Genomic DNA, 25749 nt, shown 5'->3' with positions numbered 1-25749 from the left:
CTAATAGATCTCTCAATAGCAACCGATCAATCGAGGTCACTTATACCTCGATGGCAAGCTAGATAATAGTCAATCAATCAAGCTTCATTTATATAGAATTCCAAATTTTGTTTAAATAATGTGGCATCCTTGGATTTATGCACTAGGGTTCTAGGACACCTTAAATAATATTTTTAAGAGTCGTCATCACATACACAACAGACACATATTATTGAGAAGTTGCTACGTCCTTGTGCTCCTTAAGGTTTTGTACCAAGCTACTCCAAGTTAATTTGTTAAATCATGTTGCTATGAAGAACTTTGCATCCACCATCTACATCAATTAAAAGTTGTTGTAGATAGTTAGTCACGTTGATAGAAGATCTGATCCATGCAACTATTAGCTACGTTGATAGGAGATTCATGCTAATCGAATAAGTCTACTATCAATCTTGGTCCATCCGGATTGGAGCTGAACTAGTTCTAGTAGGTTTTACAATTATAGGTATTTGGGATTGGGTAATCTCTATGCTTGTAACCTTTATTATGTTTTAGTGGAATCTTCAAGAGTGGTAACCTATATAATCGCCTAGTGAGGTTTTGCCAATGAAAGTTTTTCCTAACGTGACCATATCATCTTGTCAACTTATTTTTTTCCCTGCACCTTGTTTACACAATATAGTTGTGCCTTTGACATTGTAATTGAATATTGTATGAAATTAATCTAATTAATCAACTTGGATAATTAGTTAATTCATTGGAGATTAATTTCTTGACCCAACACTAATAATTTTGGTATGTATTACAAAATAAATATAGGGCTGCAAAAATCATATTGCAAAGATGATAAAAAGCCACAAAACATTTAATCATTTTATGGAAACCCTTTTTTTTTCATTGCCACAGATATAAAAATCAGTACAATGCATGCATTTATTAATTTCATAGAAAAATCGTGTAATTATTTACTGTTTTCGATTAGAGTTCAACTTTTATAAGCCACCGTTGTTAACGTTTATTTTTTTTAAACATCATCATCATCTTTATAGCACAGGTGTAAACAAGCACAACTGGGCAAAAATTTAATTTGTTCTCCATTGTTGAAAAGAAATTAAGGACCAACTCTTATTTTGTACAATTTTTTAATATAAAATTGAAAGTTCCACACACAAACAGAGAAAACCATACCTCAGAAGAATGCTACTAATGTGGTTTTTGAATCTTCAAATTACACTGCAATTTAACAACAATTGAAAACCAAAACATGGGATAGTCTTGTAATTTGGATGATGACTGCCTGGTTGTTTGTAATGGACGGTTGTGCTATTTGGAAAGGCAATATTTGTTTTAGGTTTAAAAGGAAGGCATGCCAAGTGCTTGGATGTAAATTTTAATCTCCACGGTAGATTAATGGTAGGTGGTGTGGCAATTTTTATTTAAAACAAAAAGATATATCTTTTTAAAAATTTACTGGAAGTAAGTTGGATCCTATTTTTAATTAAGTTTAAATTATATTCTATATTTAAACCATTATTTAGAAGCTTATCACAATTATAATAAATATCTATTAATAACATCATAATAAAACAACAATCATAATAAACTCTTATCAATAACTACTATAATTATCAAATTTTATATTTAATTTTAATAGATAATCACAATCAAAATAAATATCTATTAATAACTATCATAATTATCAAATCATTGGAAAAAGGAGAGAGATTTTTTTTTTTTTTTTTTTAAAAGCAAATCTTCTTTATTTTTTAGATAAAATTTTTCAGTGTATATCCGGGGTTGGTGACTAGTTGAGTTAATGCTTTAATCCTAGATCATTTTGTAAGGATTACAAAAAAATAAGTTGGTGAATATTTTTTTTTTCGTTTGTGGATGATGATGCCGAAAATCTCACCAGTGAGTTGCACGACGCGTGTACGCTCAAAGACAACACCTGCACAGTGAAAAAGAAAAGGACCTCGCAGAGAGCACCGGTGTGGTGCCGGCCAAATACCCTCCGAAGGTCAAGTTAGAACTTCTTTCAACTCTAGAGTGCTAGAGAGAGGTTAATTATGCGTACCTCGGCCTATGAGGGTATTGGGGCTTTTATAGTAGTAAAGGGTGGACCTTTCTTCCTTGGAGTAGAAGTCTTTTCCTTATAGGAATCCTTAAGCGCATAGATTGCGGAATCCTTTCCTTATAGGACTCTGATACTGGGCGTGGAATACAAGCAATCTCCCTAAAACCCATGCGTGGTGACCAAGTCATGGTCTGTGTGGAGCCGTCAGCTTTTAAACCGTCAGCCTGCACTTCCCTTCAGCTTAGTGTCAGCTTCACACCGTTCAATAGCCTAGGGGCTCCCAACTTCCGTCAGTTTAGACTTGGGAATTCAGACCGTCAGTTTTGTCTTGGTTAGTCAGCATGTATTTCTTTGTTTAGCTTACGTCACAACTTCACCCGTCAGCTAGAGCAGAAGCTGACGGGTTAAGCCCATGGTACCAGTCATAATTCTTCCATATCAGTGGAAATTATGATTCGGATTTATTTTTTTATCATTAGACACATGGAAAATAATTATAATCTACTTTGGTTGATTAATTATCTTTCTAACAAATCACCTATACTTGGTACTTTTCCAAGAAATTACACGATGGCTTTACTTCTCGTGCTCCACTTGCAACGTTGGCAAGACCCCGTCAAACAAGCCTACGTGGTAAATACCCATTGGTAGGACGGTTTCCACAGAGAATGAAAACTCATCTTTTGCCGTCATGGGCTGGAAGGAACCTAGAATGGTTGACAAAGCAAACAAAATAATATAAAAAAGAAAAATTATTAAAATTAGAGGACTGCAAAATAAAATAAAAATAAAATAAAGAATGTTCAAAGTGGAAGTCTTAAAATTGTTCAAACTGGTCAAACTTCCGAGACTCTTGATTCTTGAACCCCGAAATCCTTTTAGCTTCTATAAATACCGACTTCATGTTTCTCAACATCCACCAACATAAACAAACTATTAGTGCTTTTGCGTTTTGAAAGAGAGACTATATACAAAACCATTAGTGCTTTTTGAGTTTTGAGAGAGACTATACAAAAAAGCCATCAGTGCTTTCACACAAACCACAGAAAGAGAGAGAGAGAGAGATATATAGGGTTTCTTGAGCTGGCTACAGGTTTTAACATAGCCGTGTTGCTGGTCTTTTTTCTCTTCCTGGTCACCTTAAGGGTGTTATTTTCTTGCTGGATTTCACCAACTCTTAAGTATTGGAAAATTCGGAGAAATGGGTTTGGAGGACCAACTCCAAGTTTTCCTTTTGGTAACATTAAGGATATCGTTAAGATGTCCGGTGATTCTTCGTTGCAGTCTTCGAATTCTCCACATGATATACACTCAAATGTTTTCCCCTACTTTGCACAATGGCAAAAGAGTCATGGTGAGCTCCTAGCTAGCTAGCTAGATATATATTGACGGACCCACGGTGGGGCAGAGGGGGGCCATTGCCCACCCCGCCCCCCACCAAACAAAAAAAAAAAAATTAGTATAAAAAAATTAAGATTTGTTATTATATATATATATATATATTTGTCTCTTTTAGGAAAGACATTATCACAGCAGGAATTAGTGGATGAGTGCAAGACCTTCTTCTTTGGAGGCCATGAGACAACAGCATTGGCAATCACGTGGACACTGTTACTTTTGGCCATGAATCCAGAGTGGCAAGACCAGTTGAGAGATGAGATCAGAGAAGTTGTTAAAGATGGAGAGATTGATGTCAATACCCTTGCTGGACTAAAGAAGGTATGATAAAAAAAATTTCACATCATATGTTAGTAGCACTGTACTTGTGTCCTGTGAATTTGTTAGCTAGATATAGAGGCGCAATTAATGTCTTAAGGTACTATGTATAAAAATGAATTATAAGGTAGTAAAGATCTATATTTTAAAAATCAGACCAGATCAGCTGGTTTGACTGGTTGAACTATGAATTGAATGCCAGTTTGGTCTGAGAAAAAGGCTCAAAATCGATAAAAACCGGTTAACAATTGGTCAAAACTTGTCAAAAACCGATAAAAACTGGAAACTGGAGGCAAATCGGGTTTTGCCTCCGAGCTGGTTTTTAAAACTATAGTAACAATGCATTGTGGCTGTGATTATTTTTTAAAAAAATATGAGAATTAAGGATGTAATCCTTGAACAGCATACATAGAGGCATAGAGTTTTGGGGATATGATTGCCAGTTAAGAAAACCATATCATCTTAAAATTATTATAGAAATAAACATTGTTTTTGGAGGGTAGGATAAGATAGAACCAACCAACTACAATACATCAGCAAATCTTTCTATATAATTTAATGAAGAATGAATATCTTTCTAGAAATAAACAGTAATTGCTTTTGTTTATGGGACAGACATGCATGCAGTTGGTCACATGCATGATCAATAATGGTGAGAGAATTAATGCTTGACATTAGATACGTATACATTATTTTTAACTTTTCACTATATTTATCACTCAAATATAAAGAGTCTTCTGTTTGGTCCCATTTTTTAGAAACACAATATTGTTCTAAAAATTTCCACACAAACAAAAAAAGGATTAAAAAGGATCACTCAAAAACTGAGTGCATTATGGGTTGGATTTTGAAATACGTTTTGATATAATATTTTAAATTATTTTTTAATGTGTATTTTTTTTTAAATTGCCAAATTAATTATTTATTTACTTTTCAATTTTTTTAAACAACTATCTCAAGTTCTATAGAAATAAAATCATTGTTTTAATTTAGAGATGATCTGATTTTGGATTCAAGAAATGGAGAAGTAGAGAGACAATTATATTATTTATTACATGCAATCAAGATTTCACAATGAATAAAAATCACACACTCATATATAAACCCTACATTTTTTGTAAAAGAAGAGAAGGGGTTAAAAATTATTTTTACACAAGCCTAGTTAATGTCTTAGAAATTTATCCCTTCTCTTCTCTCTCTCTCTCTCTCTCTCATAAAAATAAGAAAGGAGCCGACCTATGAAAAGAGGTCAATGATGGGTCAATGTTGGCAAGAAAAGAGTGGCCAGCTATGCTAGGAGTTAAGCGTGTGGGGGGCCAAAGCACATAATTATCATGGGTTGGACTCATTTGGATTGTTGGATAGAGAGCAGTACTGGTCATTGTCACGTAGATACTACTACTAAATGGCATCGCAAATTCAACAGTACCTCACTTTAGGGTACTATGCCACCTCCACACGCCCTACCTTGACATTTGCCATCACCCTATTGGCATGACCGTCCCAAATCTTTACTTCCCAGATATACTTTGCGTTTTCTACTTGGGTCTCCGTCCATGTACAACTAGAGCTATGGATGGATATATTGAGGCCTGCCGTCCATGAATTCTTTTTTTTTTTTTCCCCTTTTTATTTGGATGGATTTTTTTCCCTCACTTGATAATAATATTCTTTTTATAAAATATCAACTTCAAGAGTTAGACTTAAGTATAAAATTAATAAACAAAAATCACAAAACCTAGGCATTGTTACTTAGGTATCTTAGTGAATAAGTTACATTGATGAAGTTAAGTATCCTTAATAGAAAGATAAACTTGTTTACATGTAGTATTAGTTAAAGCAATTATATGTTTGAGTTTGAATTTGAATTTAAGAACATGCATGCATAGATGAAAAGGGTTTTATTCTAGTTTGATTTTTTACTAAACCATGTCGAATCTTACAAATGTGATTGTAATTGCAGATGGGATGGGTGTTAAATGAGGTTCTTCGACTTTATCCATCAGCTCTCCTTTACTTCTCAAAGTTGTCTCTACTGAGTAATTTCCATTCTGTTAATTAATTCCCACTAAAGTTCTAAACTTTCTTTCTTTGTTTAATTTTCTAGGTTATGGCAAGCTTAATGGTGGAGTCAGCCACTAATATGCTAGATAATTGGACTACCTTCATTAATTCAGAAAAACCAGAGATTGATGCTGAGAGAGAAATTATAAAAACAGCCGGAGAGATCATTGCTAAGACAAGCTTTGGTGTAAGTTACAAAACTGGCCAGAATGTGTTAGAAAAACTAAGAGCCCTGCAAGTGACTCTCTTTAAGTCTAACCGCTTTGTGGGAGTCCCTTTTAGCAAATTCTTTTGCCCTAAGAAAACCCTAGAGGCCAAAAGACTTGGCAAGGAAATCGACCAACTGTTTTTATCGATCATAAATGATCGAAAAAAATCGATTAAAGGGAAAACTCCACAAGACTTGCTTGGCATATTGCTTCAAGGGAGTCCTGTTGATGGCCGATTAGGAAAGACATTATCACAGCAGGAATTAGTGGATGAGTGCAAGACCTTCTTCTTTGGAGGCCATGAGACAACAGCATTGGCAATCACGTGGACACTGTTACTTCTGGCCATGAATCCAGAGTGGCAAGACCAGTTGAGAGATGAGATCAGAGAAGTTGTTAAAGATGGAGAGATTGATGTCAATACCCTTGCTGGACTAAAGAAGGTATGATAAAAAAAATTTCACATCATATGTTAGTAGCACTGTACTTGTGTCCTGTGAATTTGTTAGCTAGATATAGAGGCGCAATTAATGTCTTAAGGTACTATGTATAAAAATGAATTATAAAATAGTAAAGATCTATATTTTAAAAATCAGACCAAATCGGCTGGTTTAACTGGTTGAACTGTGAATCGAATGCCAGTTTGGTCTAAGAAAAAGGCTCAAAATCGGTAAAAACCGGTCAACAACTGGTCAAAACTTGTCAAAAACCGATAAAAACTGGAAACTGGAGGCAAATCGAGTTTTGCCTCCGAGCCGGTTTTTAAAACTATAATAACGATACATTGTGGCTGTGATTATTTTTTTTTAAAATATGAGAATTAAGGATGTAATCCTTGAACAGCATACATAGAGGCATAGAGTTTTGGGGATATGGTTGCCAGTTAAGAAAACCATATCATCTTAAAATTATTATAGAAATAAACATTGTTTTTGGAGGGTAGGATAAGATAGAACCAACCAACTACAATATATCAGCAAATCTTTCTTTATAATTTAATGAAGAATGAATATCTTTCTAGAAATAAACACTAATTGCTTTTGTTTATGGGACAGACATGCATGCAGTTGGTCACATGCATGATCAATAATGGTGAGAGAATTAACGCTTGAAATTAGATATGTATGCATTATTTTTAACTTTTCACAATATTTATCACTCAAATATAAAGAGTCTTCTGTTTGGTCCCATTTTTTAGAAACACAATATTGTTCTAAAAATTTCCACACAAACAAAAAAAGGATTAAAAAGGATCACTCAAAAACTGAGTGCATTATGGGTTGGATTTTGAAATACGTTTTGATATATATATTTTAAATTATTTTTTAATGTGTATTTTTTTTTTTAAATTGCCAAATTATTTATTTATTTACTTTTCAATTTTTTTAAACAACTATCTCAAGTTCTATAGAAATAAAATCATTGTTTTAATTTAGAGATGATCTGATTTTGGATTCAAGAAATGGAGAAGTAGAGAGACAATTATATTATCTATTACATGCAATCAAGATTTCACAATGAATAAAAATCACACACTCATATATAAACCCTACATTTTTTGTAAAAGAAGAGAAGGGGTTAAAAATTATTTTTACACAAGCCTAGTTAATGTCTTAGAAATTTATCCCTTCTTTTCTCTCTCTCTCTCTCATAAAAATAAGAAAGGAGCCGACCTATGAAAAGAGGTCAATGATGGGTCAACGTTGGCAAGAAAAGAGTAGCCAGCTATGCTAGGAGTTAAGCGTGTGGGGGGCCAAAGCACATAATTATTATGGGTTGGACTCATTTGGATTGTTGGATAGAGAGCAGTACTGGTCATTGTCACGCAGATACTACTACTAAATGGCATCGCAAATTCAACAGTACCTCACTTTAGGGTACTATGCCACCTCCACACGCCCTAGCTTGACATTTGCCATCACCCTATTGGCATGACCGTCCCAAATCTTTACTTCCCAGATACACTTCGCGTTTTCTACTTTGGTCTCCGTCCATGTACAACTAGAGCTATGGATGGATATATTGAGGCCTGCCGTCCATGAATTCTTTTTTTTTTTCCCCCCTTTTTATTTGGATGGATTTTTTTCCCTCACTTGATAATAATATTCTTTTTATAAAATATCTTAGACTTAAGTATAAAATTAATAAACAAAAATCACAAAACCTAGGCATCGTTACTTAGGTATCTTAGTGAATAAGTTACATTGATGAAGTATCCTTAATAGAAAGATAAACTTGTTTACATGTAGTATTAGTTAAAGCAATTATATGTTTGAGTTTGAATTTGAATTTAAGAACATGCATGCATAGATGAAAAGGGTTTTATTCTAGTTTGATTTTTTACTAAACCATGTCGAATCTTACAAATGTGATTGTAATTGCAGATGGGATGGGTGTTAAATGAGGTTCTTCGACTTTATCCATCAGCGCCAAACGTACAAAGGCAAGCGAGAGAAGACATTCGAGTGGATGACCTAACAATTCCTAATGGAACCAACATGTGGATTGACGTGGTGGTGACATATATGGAGGGTGCAAGCACAAGATGGGGTATCTGCCTTTTGGGTTTGGAGGAAGAATGTGTGTTGGTAGGAACTTGACGTTTATGGAGTATAAGATTGTCCTAACCCTAATTCTCTCTAGGTTTTCTTTTACCCTCTCCCCAACTTACACTCATTCTCCTGCTATTTTGCTCTCTCTAAGGCCTAAGTATGGACTGCCTCTCAGATTTCAACCCCTTTAGACCAACTAGTTCGACATACCAACACCAACCGATTACTTTATTGTTCTAGCTATTAAAATATAAACCACATGAAGCATTTGTCTTTCTTTTAGCTCGGAATATATATGTTTAAGAATTTATTAGTCACTCCCAAAACCATTCTGTGTATCTTCACCTACATTATGTTATGGGATCTTGTAGCGAAAAGCATGTGTTCTATATATCTTTCAAATTAGGAGAGACCTTCGTCTCTTTTTATGTCCCAATATATATAACAGGTAGTCCTGCTTTTATTGTCAATATCTTTATGTCATATTTTTAAATGATAGCCTGAAATGAATTGTCCTATTGATTGCTCTCATATGAGATAAAGACAATTATCTATCAGTAGGTCGTTGTGACATTTCATTAGTCATTACAAAGTATACGCGAGCTCTAGCAAGTTGAAGATTCCATGAGACCTGGCAATTAGAAAGCCTCATTGGTCATTAAGATCACCCAATAAGAGGCTTGGATTCGAAATAGTAAATCATGCTAAATTCAAAATATCCCAAACCCAACCGAAAGAGATACGGTAGCTAGTAATAAAACTATATTCGCATACACATGCTTAATCAGGAGCTCATAAAATTTGACACCAAAACTGTGTGTCCAAACTGTACTTTACCCAAAAATTATTTTCCAACTCGAGAAGCAAATTCAACTTTGAATGAAATTTGATGGATTCGATAATGTCTCAATCAATAGAACTTTTGGCAAAGAAAGATTGAAAAAACACAATAAAGAAAAACTAAGGCAAATAGAAAAAACAATTAAGAAATTTACTTGGATTAATCAAAAAAACATTATAAACGTAACCAAAGCCTCTTGTGAGGATTTCACTAATAACAAACAATTACATAGAAGACCCAAGTAATTCTTAGTTGTTCTCAGAGTATGGAGAATTATGTTTTCTTCTCTCATATTTATAGTGGAGTCCACTCATTAAATATAACCAAAACCTTTTGTGAGGATTTCACTAATAACAAACAATTATATAGAAGGCCTGAGTAATTCTTAGGTACTCTCAGAGCAAGGAGAATGATACTCCCTCCTCTCACATTCATAATATGTTCTACTCATTAAAGCAATAAATTAGCTCATTTTACCATGAATGTGAGAGGAGGGAGCACCATTTTACTATATTCCATAAAAACCTAAGAATTTTCCGTGGTGAAAGACCAATGAATTAGCTCAATACTAGTTTTACAAAGGAAAAACTAGGAAAAATTACATTTTACCACTCTAAACTATGCACTAGATTACACTTTGCACCTTAAACTATTCTACTGTACACTTTGCACCCTAAACTATCACATTTATCACACTTTGCACCCATGTTATTTTTGCTGTTATATTTAATAGAATCTTGCTGTATGTGACAAGACATGCTTCTTATTTAGGTAGAACAAAGTTAAGGGGAAAAGCAATAAAAACGACTGTACTCCTTGAATAAAAGACATCTTGAAGAAGTGTTGGTGTTCGGTGCTTTCTTAAGAGCAGCCCTCAGTATGGTCCATATCTTTGGCCAAATAACAACTACTCAATTTGGCTGTTTTGGTCCGTTACTTTTATCAACGATGCTACTCGATGTTGGTTTCGATTTCATTATGTTGATTGGAGTGGTCCCGAAGAAAGAGTGGTCTCGATTTTAATATCAAGATCACTCTTTGGTCTCAATCTTGAGACCACATTTTAGTCTTGATGTCAAGACCAGATTGAGATGGGCGAGCCAAGAGCTTGCACTTGCTGATCCTCCCAGGTGAGCCAAATCATTGTCCCATCATCTCCTTATATATTGAGATTATTTTTTGGAATAATAAATAGTTAAACACATTTATATCTATACAATATTTAAAAGTTGAAGTGCAGCTTTTAAGCTTACTACATTTTTGTTGATGCACATCATCAACCACATCATCATTTTTTATTTTTTATTTGTTTCTCTAATTTTTTTATAATATTAAATATATTAACCGATTGATTTTATATATTCATTTTAAGCATTTTTTTTTCTAATAATATTTTTGACAATTTTACCTTTATTTATACTTTGTATTTACACATTCATTTACTTTAATAGTATTTATTATTACTACGCTATTGTTGAACCACATTAAAGTAGCATTTCGGTCCATTTAAGTTAATTTGGTCTATTCAGTCCAATTGGTATATTCGGTCCATTTCAGTCCTGTTCAGTCCCGTTCGGTCCGCTTCTATCCATTTCCGTGTATAATATGTTTGTTTAGATGTTGATTAAGTTTTTGCTCCACCACAACAATACAACCATCAAACAAAAATAAACAGAAACGAAAACGCAGCTATAGTTTATTGTTAACTTTGTCTCGGAGAACGGTGATTAGGGTGGCGGGGTTGGACGAAGAGGGTAATGGAGATGAAGATGGCCAAAAGAATGACAGGGAAGGGGTGGATGAGGGTATTGGATTGGGGATAAGGAAGGATATTGCGGAGGAGGATGGCAGGGCTGCTTGACATAGGGAGGATGACAGTGACGTGTCCGACCAACTTAATGAGGGTACTACTGTTACAGAAATCCCATTGATTCCGGATTCCATTAAAAATGATCATTTAATCATGGAGATAATTCCTAATAGTTTGGCTCCAGCAAATTCAAATACAAACAATTAGAGGGTAGAATTTTCAAAGTAGTTAGAGGATATTGATAATGGGATCATAAAGTTTGATAGCGTACAAGTCAGAAAGGAAAAACTTACGGATAGTGCTTCCAAGGGGCATTTCAGCTTACAAAGTGAGTCTATGCTTTTTGGGCCTTCAGCTTTGGGCCTTCACTCCACTTATGATGTAGCAACAGAAAAACGCTTGACTAAAAAAAGAGGTTGGGTCTGGAGGGAGCAGAATAGAGGTGAGCCCAGTGGCCAAATCCTCTCTTTATTAAAAAAAAGAACTTCTAGGGTGGCTGATGCAGAAGCTGGGATATCAGAAAGGAGTAGGAAAAAGGTGGCAATAGAGAATATAACATCATCGGCGGAGGCTGGGTTTTAGCTTTGCCAAGACCAATGAATCTCATAGCTTGGAACTGCTGGGGGCTTGGGAACCGCTGGGTAGTTCAAGAGCTTGTAGATATAGTACAAGCACAAGGTCACATGATCTTGTTTTTGTTGGAAACATGGTTAAATCGAGAAAGAATGGAATGGGTTTGATGTCAGTTAAAATTTGATGGATGTTTTACAATTCTTAGTACAGGTTGGGGTGGTGGATTGGCTCTTTTATGGAAGAATGAGGATATGGTGTGGGTGGATAGCTTTTCAAACTTTCATATTGACGCTATTGTGCATGGAGGTTTAGAGAGAGCATGGCGGTTGACAGGATTTTACGGTGAACCGGAGACAAGTTGACGTGATGAAGGGTGTAACATGCTAAAAATACTGAGCACAAAGCCGAAGCTACCATGGTGCTGCTTTGGTGACTTTAATGAGTTGTTGGAGGTGGTGGATAAAAAGGGAGGTGCACCACGATCTCACAATCTAATGCAATCATTTCAGGATGCATTGGATGATTATGGATTTATCGACTTGGGTTTCTCAGGACTGGAATTCACTTGGCATAGGAAAAGAAGAGGAGAGTTGGTTTGAGAGAGGTTGGATAGAGGAGTAGCCAACTATGAGTGGCTGAATAGGTTCCCCTCGGGTAGAGTTCATCATCTACACTATTTTACATCAGATCATAGACCCTTGCTACTTGCTCTTAATCCAAATGGGGAGAGTCATAAGTGGAGGCGGAAACCATTTAGGTTTGAGGCTATGTGGCTAATGGATCCAAGTTGTGGTGAAACGGTGTCTAGAGCATGGGCACACCAAACTAAAGGTACTCCTATATTTCAAGCAACAGAGAAGTTAAGGAAATGCAAAAAAAAAAAAAAAAAAAAAATTCTCTCTCTCTCTCTCTCTCTCTCTCTCTCTCTCTCTCTCTCTCTCTCTCTCTCTCAATGTAGAAACTGGATTTCCCAACTTTAGCTTAAAGGTAAACTTTGAAGAGAGAAAAAACCTATTAGTGAAATTATCAAACAAGTGATAATTTTTGCTAAATACTCCTACTAACTTTAAACCCCTTGCAGCTCTTTTCCCTCATTTTGATGAAATGTCAAACTTTGTGTTAGTATGTCTTTCTTTCTTTCTTTTTCTTTTTCTTTTTCTTCTTTTTTTAAGATTTAATTATTTGCAGCTTCCTAAAACTTTTTTTTTAGGTCTGTACTTTTGCTTTGGTTTATTTTTTAAGCTAGGTAAGGGGAAGAAAATAACTAACCCAAACACATGAGGGTCAATCATATTGGATAACGTTAGCCCAAGCTTGAACAAGAGGAGCTTCATGATTGCTAATTTGCTACACAACACAGCGAGGCAAGCTATTCCTTACTGAAAAGCAGGAGCATCACATGCATTTCAACCAGCCCAGAATGGACCAGCATAAACTTTAGGAAGGAACCCAATCACAATCACCAACGTTGGGAAAGTCCCGAGTTTAATGATATGAAAAGTTGGATACCACCATACCAGTGTAGGCAGTTGAAAACCAGATTCCACTATGGCAAAATCACAAGTTTAAGGAATCACTAATCCCGTGGGGTACAAGAATGTTCAATATGTGTGTAAAACACTATGACCCGGTTTGGATAGCGCGTTTCCTCCCGGTGCGTTTCCAGCTTTGCGTTTTCTCTTTTTTTTTTTTTTTTTTTTTGGCCGCACTTGCTGACTTTGAGGACAAAATGTACTGTGCATGTACTGTGCGTGCACTGTTCATGCACTGTTCACACAATATTTAATATTAAAAGTGGGTCCCACAATACTATTCACACATTTAAAAATTATTTTGCTACAGTGTTTTCAGCAACAATCAGTTTTTATCAACTTTCAGCAACAATAAGTGCTATCCAAACGGACCCTATAAATGTTTAGACCCTAATTTACAAATTACCAATTCAAACTTAATATCATACAATATACGTGCGAAAAATGAACATAAGCTTATAACAGAATTGATAAACAATCTAAACCAAATAAAATCACATTCATAGCAGAAATTAAATGGCAAAATAAAGGGAAGGAAGATGCAAACACAAAAACAACATAGCGATGTGTTATCGAAGAGGAAACCGAAGTCCTCGGCGTAAAACCTTTTCGCCACCCTCCAAGCGGTCAATAATCCACTAGAAAATGAAGTTAGGATACATAAATAGCAGAAGACCCTTCAAGCCTAATCTACCCAGTGTACTTAAGCCCTTCAAGCTTCTTGCTCCAACGAGGTTACGTCGAACCTTTGTCTTTTCTAGCTTACCAGATTCCACTATAGCCTATGGCATCAACCAATATCAATTGGTCCCTTCCGAACTGCTTCCAAAAGCACTAAAAACCATTCTCACAGATATAGGTATGGTGAGATAAGGATTTGCCTAATGAACCTCTCAAGGATGTAACAATGGAGATTGTGAGAGTAGAAGAATTTGAAAAGTCACTGTGTAAAGATTGTGAATGAGTCAATCTTGTTTTTCTCAAGGGTTTCTCTCTCAAAATTCTCTCTGAAAGCTCTCCACAATTCGTGGGTATAAGAGGTATTTATACTAGAGTGAGAAAGGAATGCGAAGAGTTAATTTTTTTAAAACAGAGCTAGCTAGCGACTTGGCTCCACAACTTGACTGAGTCGCGAGTTCAAGCCGCGAGCTAACTGAATGGCCAGTCTAGACTTTTTTTCTTGTAGTGCTACAACTAGCATGACGGTTTAACTTCTTTGCATGCTTCACTCATGTGCTTCTTCTGACGGCTTGCCAATTACGAGCCACCCACGAGATCCAGTCGCTAGTCTTTGCTTCACTATACAATTCTTGAGCATTTCTTCACACTCTTTTACATACTATCCTTACATGAATCCCACCTAAATATAGGGTTTCTAAATGCTGAATTGCAAGCAAATTTGGCACGGAATATAGCCAATAAGAGGTTGATTAAATTCAACCTTACAATCTCCCCCTTTAGCTATTCTATGACAAAACCCTACAACAAACTCTAGACTTAACGTCTGAGTTGGGAACAGTTGAACAAAACTCACTCACACCTAACTTTAGAATTTGTGATGCTCTTGAACCATAAGAACAAGTATCTCCTGAAACGCAATAACAAAGTATGATCATTGTATGCAGAAAACTTGTAATGCATAAGGAGCAAGCACAATACGATCAAGTAAAAAGGAATAAAGCAATAGACCATGGCTTGACCAAAAATAAACAATTACTATAAAAAGTGACCACAACGCTCATTCACACGTGGAATGAACATTCGGACATGCAAGCTAATAATTAGCTCAATTGCAAAGTATCATTTGCATGTCCAACACTCAACCAATGCATAAACACTAGGTAAATACATCAAGGATAAAAATCCAACAATGGCACAAGAGCGATGTACTAAAAAAAAATTCAAAACATTTAACAACAAGTACTAAAACTACAAAGCATAGGTACAAAACATAAGCTACATAAGCAAAGGTATAAATAAAAAACTGAATAACATCTTATATATATAAACCAAAGTACCACAAGAGTAGAGTTTTGAAAGAACTAAGATAATCATAAGTTTAAACCTCTAAATTAACGAAAACATAATACCAAAAGACATAAACCCATAGTAAAAATAAACACTGAAATAAAGTTTTTATGGCAATCTCCCCCTCAAACTAGCACTCCCCCTTGAGAGCTACCCCCAAAAATCTCCTCTTTTTTGACCGGAATGGCCAAAGGGTTACTGCTGAGTGGAGAAGCTATCAAACTTTGCTAAGAGGATGTTAATCTGATCTTGAAGTGTAGCTAGCCTGTCAGATTACTCATTCTGAACATCTCTAAGCCAATCAATCCTCTCAAGGATGATCTGGAATGCATCTGGAGGTATAGCTAATGAAGATGATGCTCTGCTCTTTTTGCCACGACCTCTTAAGCTTAAGGGTTGTCCTTCAGCCTCTGTCTCAGTCTCCATAGGTTCACCTTCTTTTTGGTTACCTTCCCCTTCATCACCCGGAAGAGGAACTCTTATCCTTGTAATGGTTAGCTTGTTAATGGGTGAGGGAGTAGGCCTGAGGCTGATATCTTGAGGGATTGCCACACCTTTTGCTCTAAAAAGCCTCATAAGCAAGCTGGGGAAATTCAGCTTGGCCTTGAAGGTTGTTCTGGTCTCATCAGCAATGATGTAGAAGATATGAGTGCTGATGTCTATGTAGGTGTTTTGCTTGAGCTCCATGAGAAAGATGCCTCTAGCATTGTTGACGGTGGTCAGCTTTGTCACTGGGTACAGATTAAACCTCATGATGGTTGTAAGACACCTCATGTCAGCTGGAAAGGCAGTAGTGTTGAGGCATTTCCCTTCTCTAACTCCACCAATATGAGATTGGAAAATTTCAATGGATAGCATCCTGTCCTTGTAATGGGTGAAGTCATGGTCATCCATATCTCCAAACCCCAGCACCTCATCTATGTCATCTACATCTATGGTGAATTCATGTCCCCTTATCCAACAGTTGATCTCATGCTCTCTTAACACAGCATTAGCATAAAACTCCCTAATCAGAGGCTTACAGACTTCAGGCAAGTCACTCAACAACTTATCCCAACCTCTACCCTGAAAACAACTTGGTATGAAAGTGTCCTTCAAATCTATCAAGTCTACAAATCTTTCTTGAATGATGGTAGCCTTCATGTAAAACCGAGTGTATCTCTCAAAATGTTAAGGAGATCTGAACTTTGTATTGTCCATCTTCAACCTTTTGTCACCCTTTTTGGCAATGGTTTTCTTCTTGGCAGGAGTCATCTGCAAAACACAACAACAGAGTTCACAAGAACAGAGCACAATAGATGGAAACTAAAAATATTAGTAACATGTTAGTGGCATAGAAAAGGACAGAGTATTATACCAAACATTCAAACCAAACACATTTCAGGATCAGCATTGAATGAGATAACTCAAAACAAACAAGCACAGAACAAACTATCAACAATTCTTAAGCATACCTCATTGTTAAATTAAACACAGAAACCTAACATCAACATCCTAGGGAACACCATCAAACACATACTTCAAACATGCAATAGACAAACATTGTGAATCAACCAAACTCTTAAACAATGTCTATTACAAAAATCCCTAAAAATAAGCATATGTCTATAAGACATATCTCAATGGGTATGATATGTTCAACGCAAGATAGATCAATCAACATACTCAAGGATAAAACTCAATCATGATAACAATAATATATCGCATCATATAAACAAGACCAACATAACCCAATCAAACAAACCCAACAAAATGAACCCATCCCATAGCCAAATCAACACATATCTCAAAACCAAACTCAAACTCTTAAACAATGTCTATTACAAAAATCCCTAAAAATAAGCATATGTCTATAAGACATATCTCAATGGGTATGATATGTTCAACGCAAGATAGATCAATCAACATACTCAAGGATAAAACTCAATCATGATAACAATAATATATCGCATCATATAAACAAGACCAACATAACCCAATCAAACAAACCCAACAAAATGAACCCATCCCATAGCCAAATCAACACATATCTCAAAACCAAACAACAACTCAAAAATCCAAGAAATCAAGGTAATAAACATGAAATACTTAAAGAAAATAAGAAAACCCATAACTTTTCTTGAAGATTGATGTTGAGATCTTGAAGAAAAGTGGAGTTTTTGAGACAAACACAGTGAGTTTGAGAGAGAGTTGAAATGGGGAAGAAAATGAACAGTCACAAAAGTTCGAGGGAAAACTCAAAAGTTTTAAAAACTGACCTTAAAACGCAAAACACGTGATTTTCGCAACTAAGTCAAGTCGCGAGCAAGTCACCAGGGTAAGACGCGAGACACCTAGAAACAAAAAATTTTGAAAATCTTTCTAAATATTTTTTGCAATTGGAAGGTCCACTCACAAGGAAGTCGCGAAGGGAGCCGCGAAAGCTTCTTAGTAACCTCGCAACTAGAGCTTCCACCCATGAACAAGTCGCCAAACAAAGTCACGAGAAATCTAAAAACCCAAAATTTTTGAAAAATATCTAAGTGTTTTTCGCAACTGGGACTTTGACCCGCCAATGAGTCGCGAAGACCTTCTGAGTAATGCTCGCAACTGGGGGCATGCAACTAAACCAACCTGCAACTAAGTCGACAAAACAGGGCAATACTGTTTTTGAAGATTTTGACAATTTTTGCAAAAACAAAAATACTTTCCAAAAACAACTAAAACTCACAAAAATCTTTTTGTGTTTGATGAACAAGGATTGAGCGTGTGAAAACACATTTAATCAAGTACAATCACACAAATGAATATGGCATTCATTAAACATAAACATGTGTGATGTGTGTGAATACCAAAAATGAGATAGTCCTTAGTCTAATGTGAAGTTTCAATGATCAATTCAACCAAGACATACACAATTAGCACTAGATAATGTGACCCATCTCAATTATAGAAATATGCATATATGACCTCCCACATAAACTTAATAAAATATCTTTGAAGCTTTTCATTTGGTTTCATATACATCATATCATTTGATTTTTTTGAATCAATACATCTCATTATGCGATCGATGCCTGAAATTTTTGATATTTCAATTGATGAGCTAGCTTTTGGCTTTTTAAGCATCATACATTTTATTTTAGGTCGCTTTCCCTTTTTCCTAGTCAAATACTAGTATGTGCGACAGGCTTTTGCAACTCATTATCTCTTTTCATTTTGAGATTTACATTTGTTGAGCTTTTTTAAGCAAAAACAATAAAATAAATAAGTGGGAAGATATATAGGCACAAGTCTATACATGTTTCAAGATCAACAAAAACCATTCACTAATCATTCATGACAAGTTTAAAGATCTATTTACAACAATCACATAGATGTCAAGATTCCTTCCACAATGATATAAGTGCATAGGGAACAAGCTACGCTCATAAATGCACTAAGCTGTTTGTACAAAGGTACAAGGCAAAACATGTTTTGAGACAAAACTCAACAATGTCAATCAAACTTTTTGGATTTTCTACTTTTTATATGTTTTTGAATTTTTGACACAAAAGCAAGAAAAGATTGATTAAAGACAACAATGCAAAAACATTCAAAACAATTGCAAACAAACAAATAACCACAATTTTCAAAAAGCACACAACCAATCAAAGTCACAAAGCATAGGAAGTATCAATGCATAGACATGTTGTAATACTTATGCATGAGTACCCATCTTCACCCACACGTCATGTGCGTTTCGGGTGATATCTCTATAGGATTAGGTACGAGAATTAGGACTTTCAAACCTTCTAGTGAAGCCTTTTAAGCAAGTGGTGAATGCACCGATCATCTTCGTCATGTCCATCACACCGGGATCACCATTTCAACCTCTTAATGACTCAACAGCCCAAGTCCTCTTGTCATTTCTTGGTCTTCTTGACCTTTGATCAGTTACATTCTTCAATGCTCTAAGCTTACGACAATTTGGTCTGGTGTGTCCTTGAAGTCCACAATGATGGCAAAAATGATTCGTTCTTAGACCTCTTTGTGATCTTGGAAGAGATTTCCCTCTAGCTTCAGGTTTGATCACTGATTGGTTACGGGTTTATTAACACCCGTTGGTCAGCCACATTCTTCTTCTTTTCATCCTCTGCTTTCTTAGGTGTAGAGGCAACCACTACTGGTTCTTTGGCTTGCATAAACTTCACTTCCTTGGTGATTTTGACAGCTGAACTACTTTCTTCGGTATATCCCAACCCGAATTTGTCTAAGAAATGTTTTTGAGAGGAAATGACATCATCTAGCTTCTTGGTGGAGGCACTCTCTACCTTAGCATTTGCTTGAACTACCTCAAGTTCAAGGAATCTAATTTTTAGGTAGACTTTCGACAACTCTCCATTCAACTTCTCTATCTCACACTTGGCCTCCTTATGTCGCACTAGGAGACTTTTATAGTCCTCCTCTCCTTTCTTCATCCTTTTCACGACTGCCTTGGCCACACGTGCATATTCTCCTGATTTCTCAAGGAGTGAATTGAAGTTTTCTTAAAAACCCTCTATACTTTCATCTTCTTCAACATCCAATTCTTCTACAATTCCCATTGATTCCTCATCACTATGCTCTCCAAGCTCTTGTACAAGTAGATTCAAGCCCTCCGAAGACTCATCATGAGCAATAGTCATAAAAGTTGAGTAATTCCCTTCTCCATCACAGCTTTCCTCAGAATCAGAATTGGATGAATCTAGGTCACTAAGAGTTGTAACATACACCTTGCCCTTCATTCTCAAATAATTAGGACATTCTTTCTTGAAGTGTCAATACCCGTTGCACTAGAAGCAAGTGATTCCTTGTGTAGATTAGGATTCCTATCCATCTTTCCTTTTGAATTCCTTTTTCTCCTTCCTGAAACTTTGGAATTTCCCTTTATCACCAAATTTTCCATTGTTCTTGAATTTCAAGAACTTTCAAAAATTCCCATTGTTCTTGAATTTCAAGAACTTTCAAAAATTCTTCACAAGATATGTTACATCTTTATCAACAACATCCTCATCCGATGAGTTGTAAGCTTTAACCCTTTCATTAATTTTCTTAAGAGTAAGAGATTTACTCTTCCTTTGTGTGGGCAATGACAGTTCATAAGTCTGAAGTGAACCAATCAATTCTTGGACTTTGATATCATCAAGGTCCTTACTCTCTTGAATCGCTGTCACCTTTACACGAAAGCTCTCCGGCAACTAACAAAGGATTTTCCTCACAACTTTCGAGTCCTCCGTTTTCTCCCTCCCAAGTTGAACTTGCCAATGACCACTTCATTCAGCTTGCTATAGAAAAAGTCAAAAGACTCATCCTCACTCATTTTCAGCTTCTCAAACCGAGAGGTCAACATCTGCAACTTGGTATCTTTATACGTGGTCTCCAATATCTGCCATGCCTCCTTGGCAATAAAGATGTGAGATATCCTGTGGAACTCATTTGGAGATACACCACAAAAAATAGCATTAAATACTTTGCTATTTGCATTAGACACCATGAGGGTTGCTTTATCCCACGTGGATTTGGCAGCCTCCGGCCTAGTCCATCCAATATCCACCATATCCCAAACGGTTTCATCCATTGAACACAGAAATGCCCTCATCTTGACTTTCCAAAAGGCATAGTTGCTACCATCAAAATATGGTAGGGCATTTAAAGATTGAGACCGGTCCATCTCAATACGGGGTCAAGGATCACACTAAGGTGTTTAAATCACAAAGATAGCACCCGCTCTGATACCAATTGAATGTTCAATATGTGTGTAAAACACTATAAACGTTTAGACCCCCAATTCACAAATTACCAATTCAAGCTTAATATCAAACAATGTACGTGCGAAAAATAAACATAAGCTTATAACAGAATTGATAAACAATACAAACCAAATAAAATCACATCCACAACAGAAATTAAATGGCAAAGATAAAGGAAAGGAAAATGCAAACATAAAAACAACATGGCGATGTGTTATCGAAGAGGAAACTGAAGTCCTCTGCGTAAAACCTCTCTGCCACCCTCCAAGCGGTCAATAATCCACTAGAAAATGAAGTTGGGATACATGAACAATAGAAGACCCTCCAAGCCTAATCTACCTAGTGTACCTAAGCCCTTCAAGCTTTTTGCTCCAACAGGGTTACGCCGAACTTTTGTCTTTTCTAGCTTACTAGATTCTGTTTGTTTTTAGACCTTTTAAAACACAACCGGATTAACCTAGTTAATAAGCTAAGTTATTACTTAGTCAAATTATGAGTTCTAGGTTAACACAATCATATAATCATATCAAGCATAACAGCGGAAAAATAAATAACACAAAGATATAATCACCCAGGAAAATCAAACCAGTAAAAAACCTGAGTATGATTTTACCTAGCTATCCTCAAGATAAACTTGAATCCACTATAGAAAGAATTGAAGTTTTACAATAGAATTTAGACCACTAACATTCTATTACTACCCACCAGTAGAAACTTATTGACACGACCACGTGCAAGCTCCGAGACCACGGACTCCTTTTTTCTTGGATTCTCCAGCAAGTACAAGTACTCGCACTCCTACTTATATATCTTTAAGCTCATATGGTAACAACTGAATGATCATCAAGTTCTTGAAGAAATCTCCTCCTTGATAATCCTAATCTTGTGTGAAGGAAAACTCCTCTCAGATCTCACAAGAGATTCACACAAACAGCAATATGAGCAACCTCTAAAACATGGCTAGGGTTTGCCTTATATACCTAGGGCACAAATATAAAACCCTAAACGTTTTAAGAGGTAGGGCTGAGTTGGAATTGTGCAGTAAAAACGCATTCTGCCCAAGATTTGATTGATCGAGCCTAAGCTTCGATTAATCGAGCCAGGCCAAAATGCACAACAACTTCTGCATCAGCTCAATTTCAACTTTACATAAAAGAACCAACTTCGAGCAAGCCTAAACAAGACTAAACAACCTATTTTGATCATGGTTTGCCAACATTATACATTAGAGTTCTAAATAAATAAATTCCTAAAACTTTAGAACCTAACAGATTCCGTTATAGCCTATAGCATCAACTAATATCAATTAGTTCCTTCCGAATTGCTTCCCAAAGCACCAAAAAGCCTTCTCACAGATATGGGTATGGTGAAATAAGGATTTGGCTAATGAACCTCTTAAGGATGTAACAATGGAGAGGGTGAGAGTAAAAGAATTTGAAGAGTCACTCTATAAAGATTGTGGATGAGTCAATCTTTTTTTTCTCTAGGGTTGCTCTCTTAAAATTCTCTCTAGAAGTTCTTTACAATTCGTGGGTATAATGGGGTATTTATACTAGAGTGAGAAAGGAATGCGAAGAGTCAGTTTTTCCAAAACAGAACTAGTTGGCGACTTGGCCTCGCGACTTGACTGAGTCAAGAGTTCAAGTCGTGAGCTAACTGAATGGCCAGTCTGGACTTTTTGTCCTGTAGTGCTACAACTGACATGACAGTTCAGCTTCTCTACATGCTTCACTCGTGTGCTTCTTCTGATGGCTTGCCAGTCGCGAGCCACCCGCAAGATCTAGTTGCGAGTCTCTGCTTCACTACACAGTTCTTGAGCATTTCTTCACACTCTCTCACACACTACCCTTACATTTTTCCCACCTAAATACAGAGTTTCTAAATGCTAAGTTATAAGAAAATTTGGCACAGAATACAGCCAACAAAATGATTAATTAAATTCAACCTTACAGTACAAAATAGTAATGAGCCTAATAAACGCTGAATTAGGATCTTTATTAGGCACATCACATGACTTCAGAGAATCTAACTTTACTATGAATGATTTAATTGAACAGGAGTGTGACATTCAATTGCATGAAACGCGCTCATTGGATGCATGTATATATATGTATGTAGTTCAACTTCAGAAGACTTTCATTTTTGTCTTTGTTTTTTTTTTTTTTTTTTTGGTATTTGGCTTCGTAAGTTTACTTACAGATGCACTAAATACAACTTGTGACTCACACACCAGCTTGTACTTGTGAAATCTTGAATGCTAGTGACTCGATGTATATACTAAATCAAGTAATTTTGGTGTCAAAATTGAAGGGCTGATCTTAGAATGAAGAATTCCGAAAAAGGGCTCTTTCTTTTTTATTCGTGAATTGTCACTTTAATATCCCTCCAACCAAAACATATTTAAATAATTTATATATACTATCCAAATGCAATTGATTGAAAAAAAAAAAACCAAAGTACAGAGAATGGACATGTTCTTTCGAAAGGATCTATGTGTACAGGAATAAATTATTCGAATGGGCCTATAGGGTTCTTATTCAATACAAGACACCTTATCTGAAATTGAGCAACCTTCTAGAAAAGTGGCAAGTTGGCTGGAAATCGCACGTGCATCCATGTCTCTCATATGTTGCCAAATGACTCCATCCAATCTCATCAAGCAAAGAGAGCTTTAGTTCATAGAGCTTCTTCTTTGGAGGTTCCCCATCATCTTGAATTATGTCATTCAATGCCCGCTCCAGTAACAGGTTTAATTTAGACAAATGATCAATTCATAAGTGAAATTCTTCAAATTTTATGTTATTCTTTTCATGTTGGACGTCATATCCAGCAAAGCAGATGCAATGTGATAGATTGACAAACAACCATGGGGTTGCACATGTCTCATTATAGAAACACGCACTATCCAGTATTTAAAGAAACTTTTGTGAAATTGGCAGCTACATGAAAATATTACCAATCTGAAAAGTTTTGTAATTTGTCAATCATATGAACATTTACATCATTTTGATTAAAGGATGGATAGAGAAAATACTTTATTACAAAAAAATATAATATTATGATACTGGACCCCATAGTTATACAGGCATGGAAAAGCATTCTGTATCGTTTCAGAAGTCTTAAGTTGAAAAACAATTGGAATGTACTGCTCTAGTACAAGGATGAAGGTATTTCTGCAGGGTAACAATTCATAGACATAGAATACAATTATAATCTCAACTCAACAGGTAAAGATAGTTTTTGTTATTTCTGATAGAGTGCTTTCCCCAACCCACCCCACCCCCCAGTGCCGGGAGTGGATTTTTCTTATCCTAAAAATATTTAATAAGACAAACTACACCGTTACAAACTATAGAGCAAATCAACATGGCCACCTGAAAAGCATAGAACTGACATAGGCATCTAACTCTAAGTACCAGCCACTCAACAACCATAAATATATATATATATATATATGTGTGTGTGTGTGTGTGTGTGTGTGTGTGTGTGTAAACGTCAAATATAAAATTCCATTATGTCAGACAATAGATGAACATGAATGATGGAAGAAAAATACCTACAATGCTGTTCCAAGCCTTCCACTACGTCTCTCACGTAGCACTAGGAGGGTGCCATATTTAGACGACTTCAAATCAACCCATTTCTTTAATTATTTGAAGTTCTCTTCATACAGATCTGGCTGGACACCAGACTCTGGTTGAGATTGATCACGAGTAATCTCCTAATCTTTAGATGAAGCCAAGGACGATGCCTCCTTGCCCTGAAACAATAACGAGAAGGATGAGGATAACAACAACAACAATGATGGTGATGGTACACAACTATATCAATGAAATCTTTTCTTTTCTTTTTTTTCTTTTTTTTGATAAGTAACGTAAGAAATTTCATTAGAAACTAGTCGCAAACCCGCACGTTGCGCGTGATAGTTTTTTAGATAAAATACTATTTTAGTCCCTAGACTTTATAAAGAGTTTTTTTTTTTTTTTTTTTACGTAGTTTTATCATATTTTTCATAATCTTATCTATAACATTTTTTACCATTATCATATATTTATTGGTTGATGATTTGCATAACATAGACATTAAATAAGAGGTAGAACCATTCAATAATTTTTTTTAAGTCATGGTGTATGAAGATTATGATTTATATAGATACTATATATATATATATATAATCCCTAGTTAGAATTTGATTAGTTTTAAGTTTAAATTTTTATTATTATATTTAATTGTTGATTTTATTCACTATAAAGTTTTCAATGTCCTCTGTATAGTCATCTCTATTTATTTTTTTACTCTTCTTTACCACTTTTATTTTCCAAATAACAATTATTAATTAACGTCCGATTTCATTTCTTTTTTTCTTCCTACATTTTTTTTTTTATTTTATGTTCCTTTGCTAGTTGTAAATTTTATGATTATCAATAAGAAATAGATATCATGGATGGCTTAAATAGTTATAAATGTAGTTACGTTGGTGGTATGTTAAAAAGTCTTCTTTCTTTTTTTCCTTCTGAATTTTCAAGGAAATATGAAAGACATTTCTCTAGTTTGGTCTCAATCAATTAAGATATTCACAATATATTAACGGAAGTAATAATGAGCCTAAATTTTTTTT

General features: G+C 35.5%; 1 protein-coding gene and 1 pseudogene across 1 annotated transcript in view; one reads left to right on the top strand and one right to left on the bottom strand.

The window, feature by feature from the left end:
* Positions 1-25749, bottom strand: part of LOC136066781 (tripeptidyl-peptidase 2-like) — a 56005-nt gene that overhangs the window by 19120 nt on the left and 11136 nt on the right. The gene's annotated exons all lie outside the window — the stretch shown is intronic.
* LOC136067187 (cytokinin hydroxylase-like) lies at positions 5855-9080 on the top strand (annotated as a pseudogene).

The sequence above is a fragment of the Quercus suber genome, unplaced genomic scaffold (assembly GCF_002906115.3).
Source record: "Quercus suber isolate HL8 unplaced genomic scaffold, Cork oak 2.0 scaffold_5, whole genome shotgun sequence".
In the NCBI taxonomy this organism is placed as follows: Eukaryota; Viridiplantae; Streptophyta; class Magnoliopsida; order Fagales; family Fagaceae; genus Quercus; species Quercus suber.
This window is presented reverse-complemented; position numbering and strand designations above follow the sequence as displayed.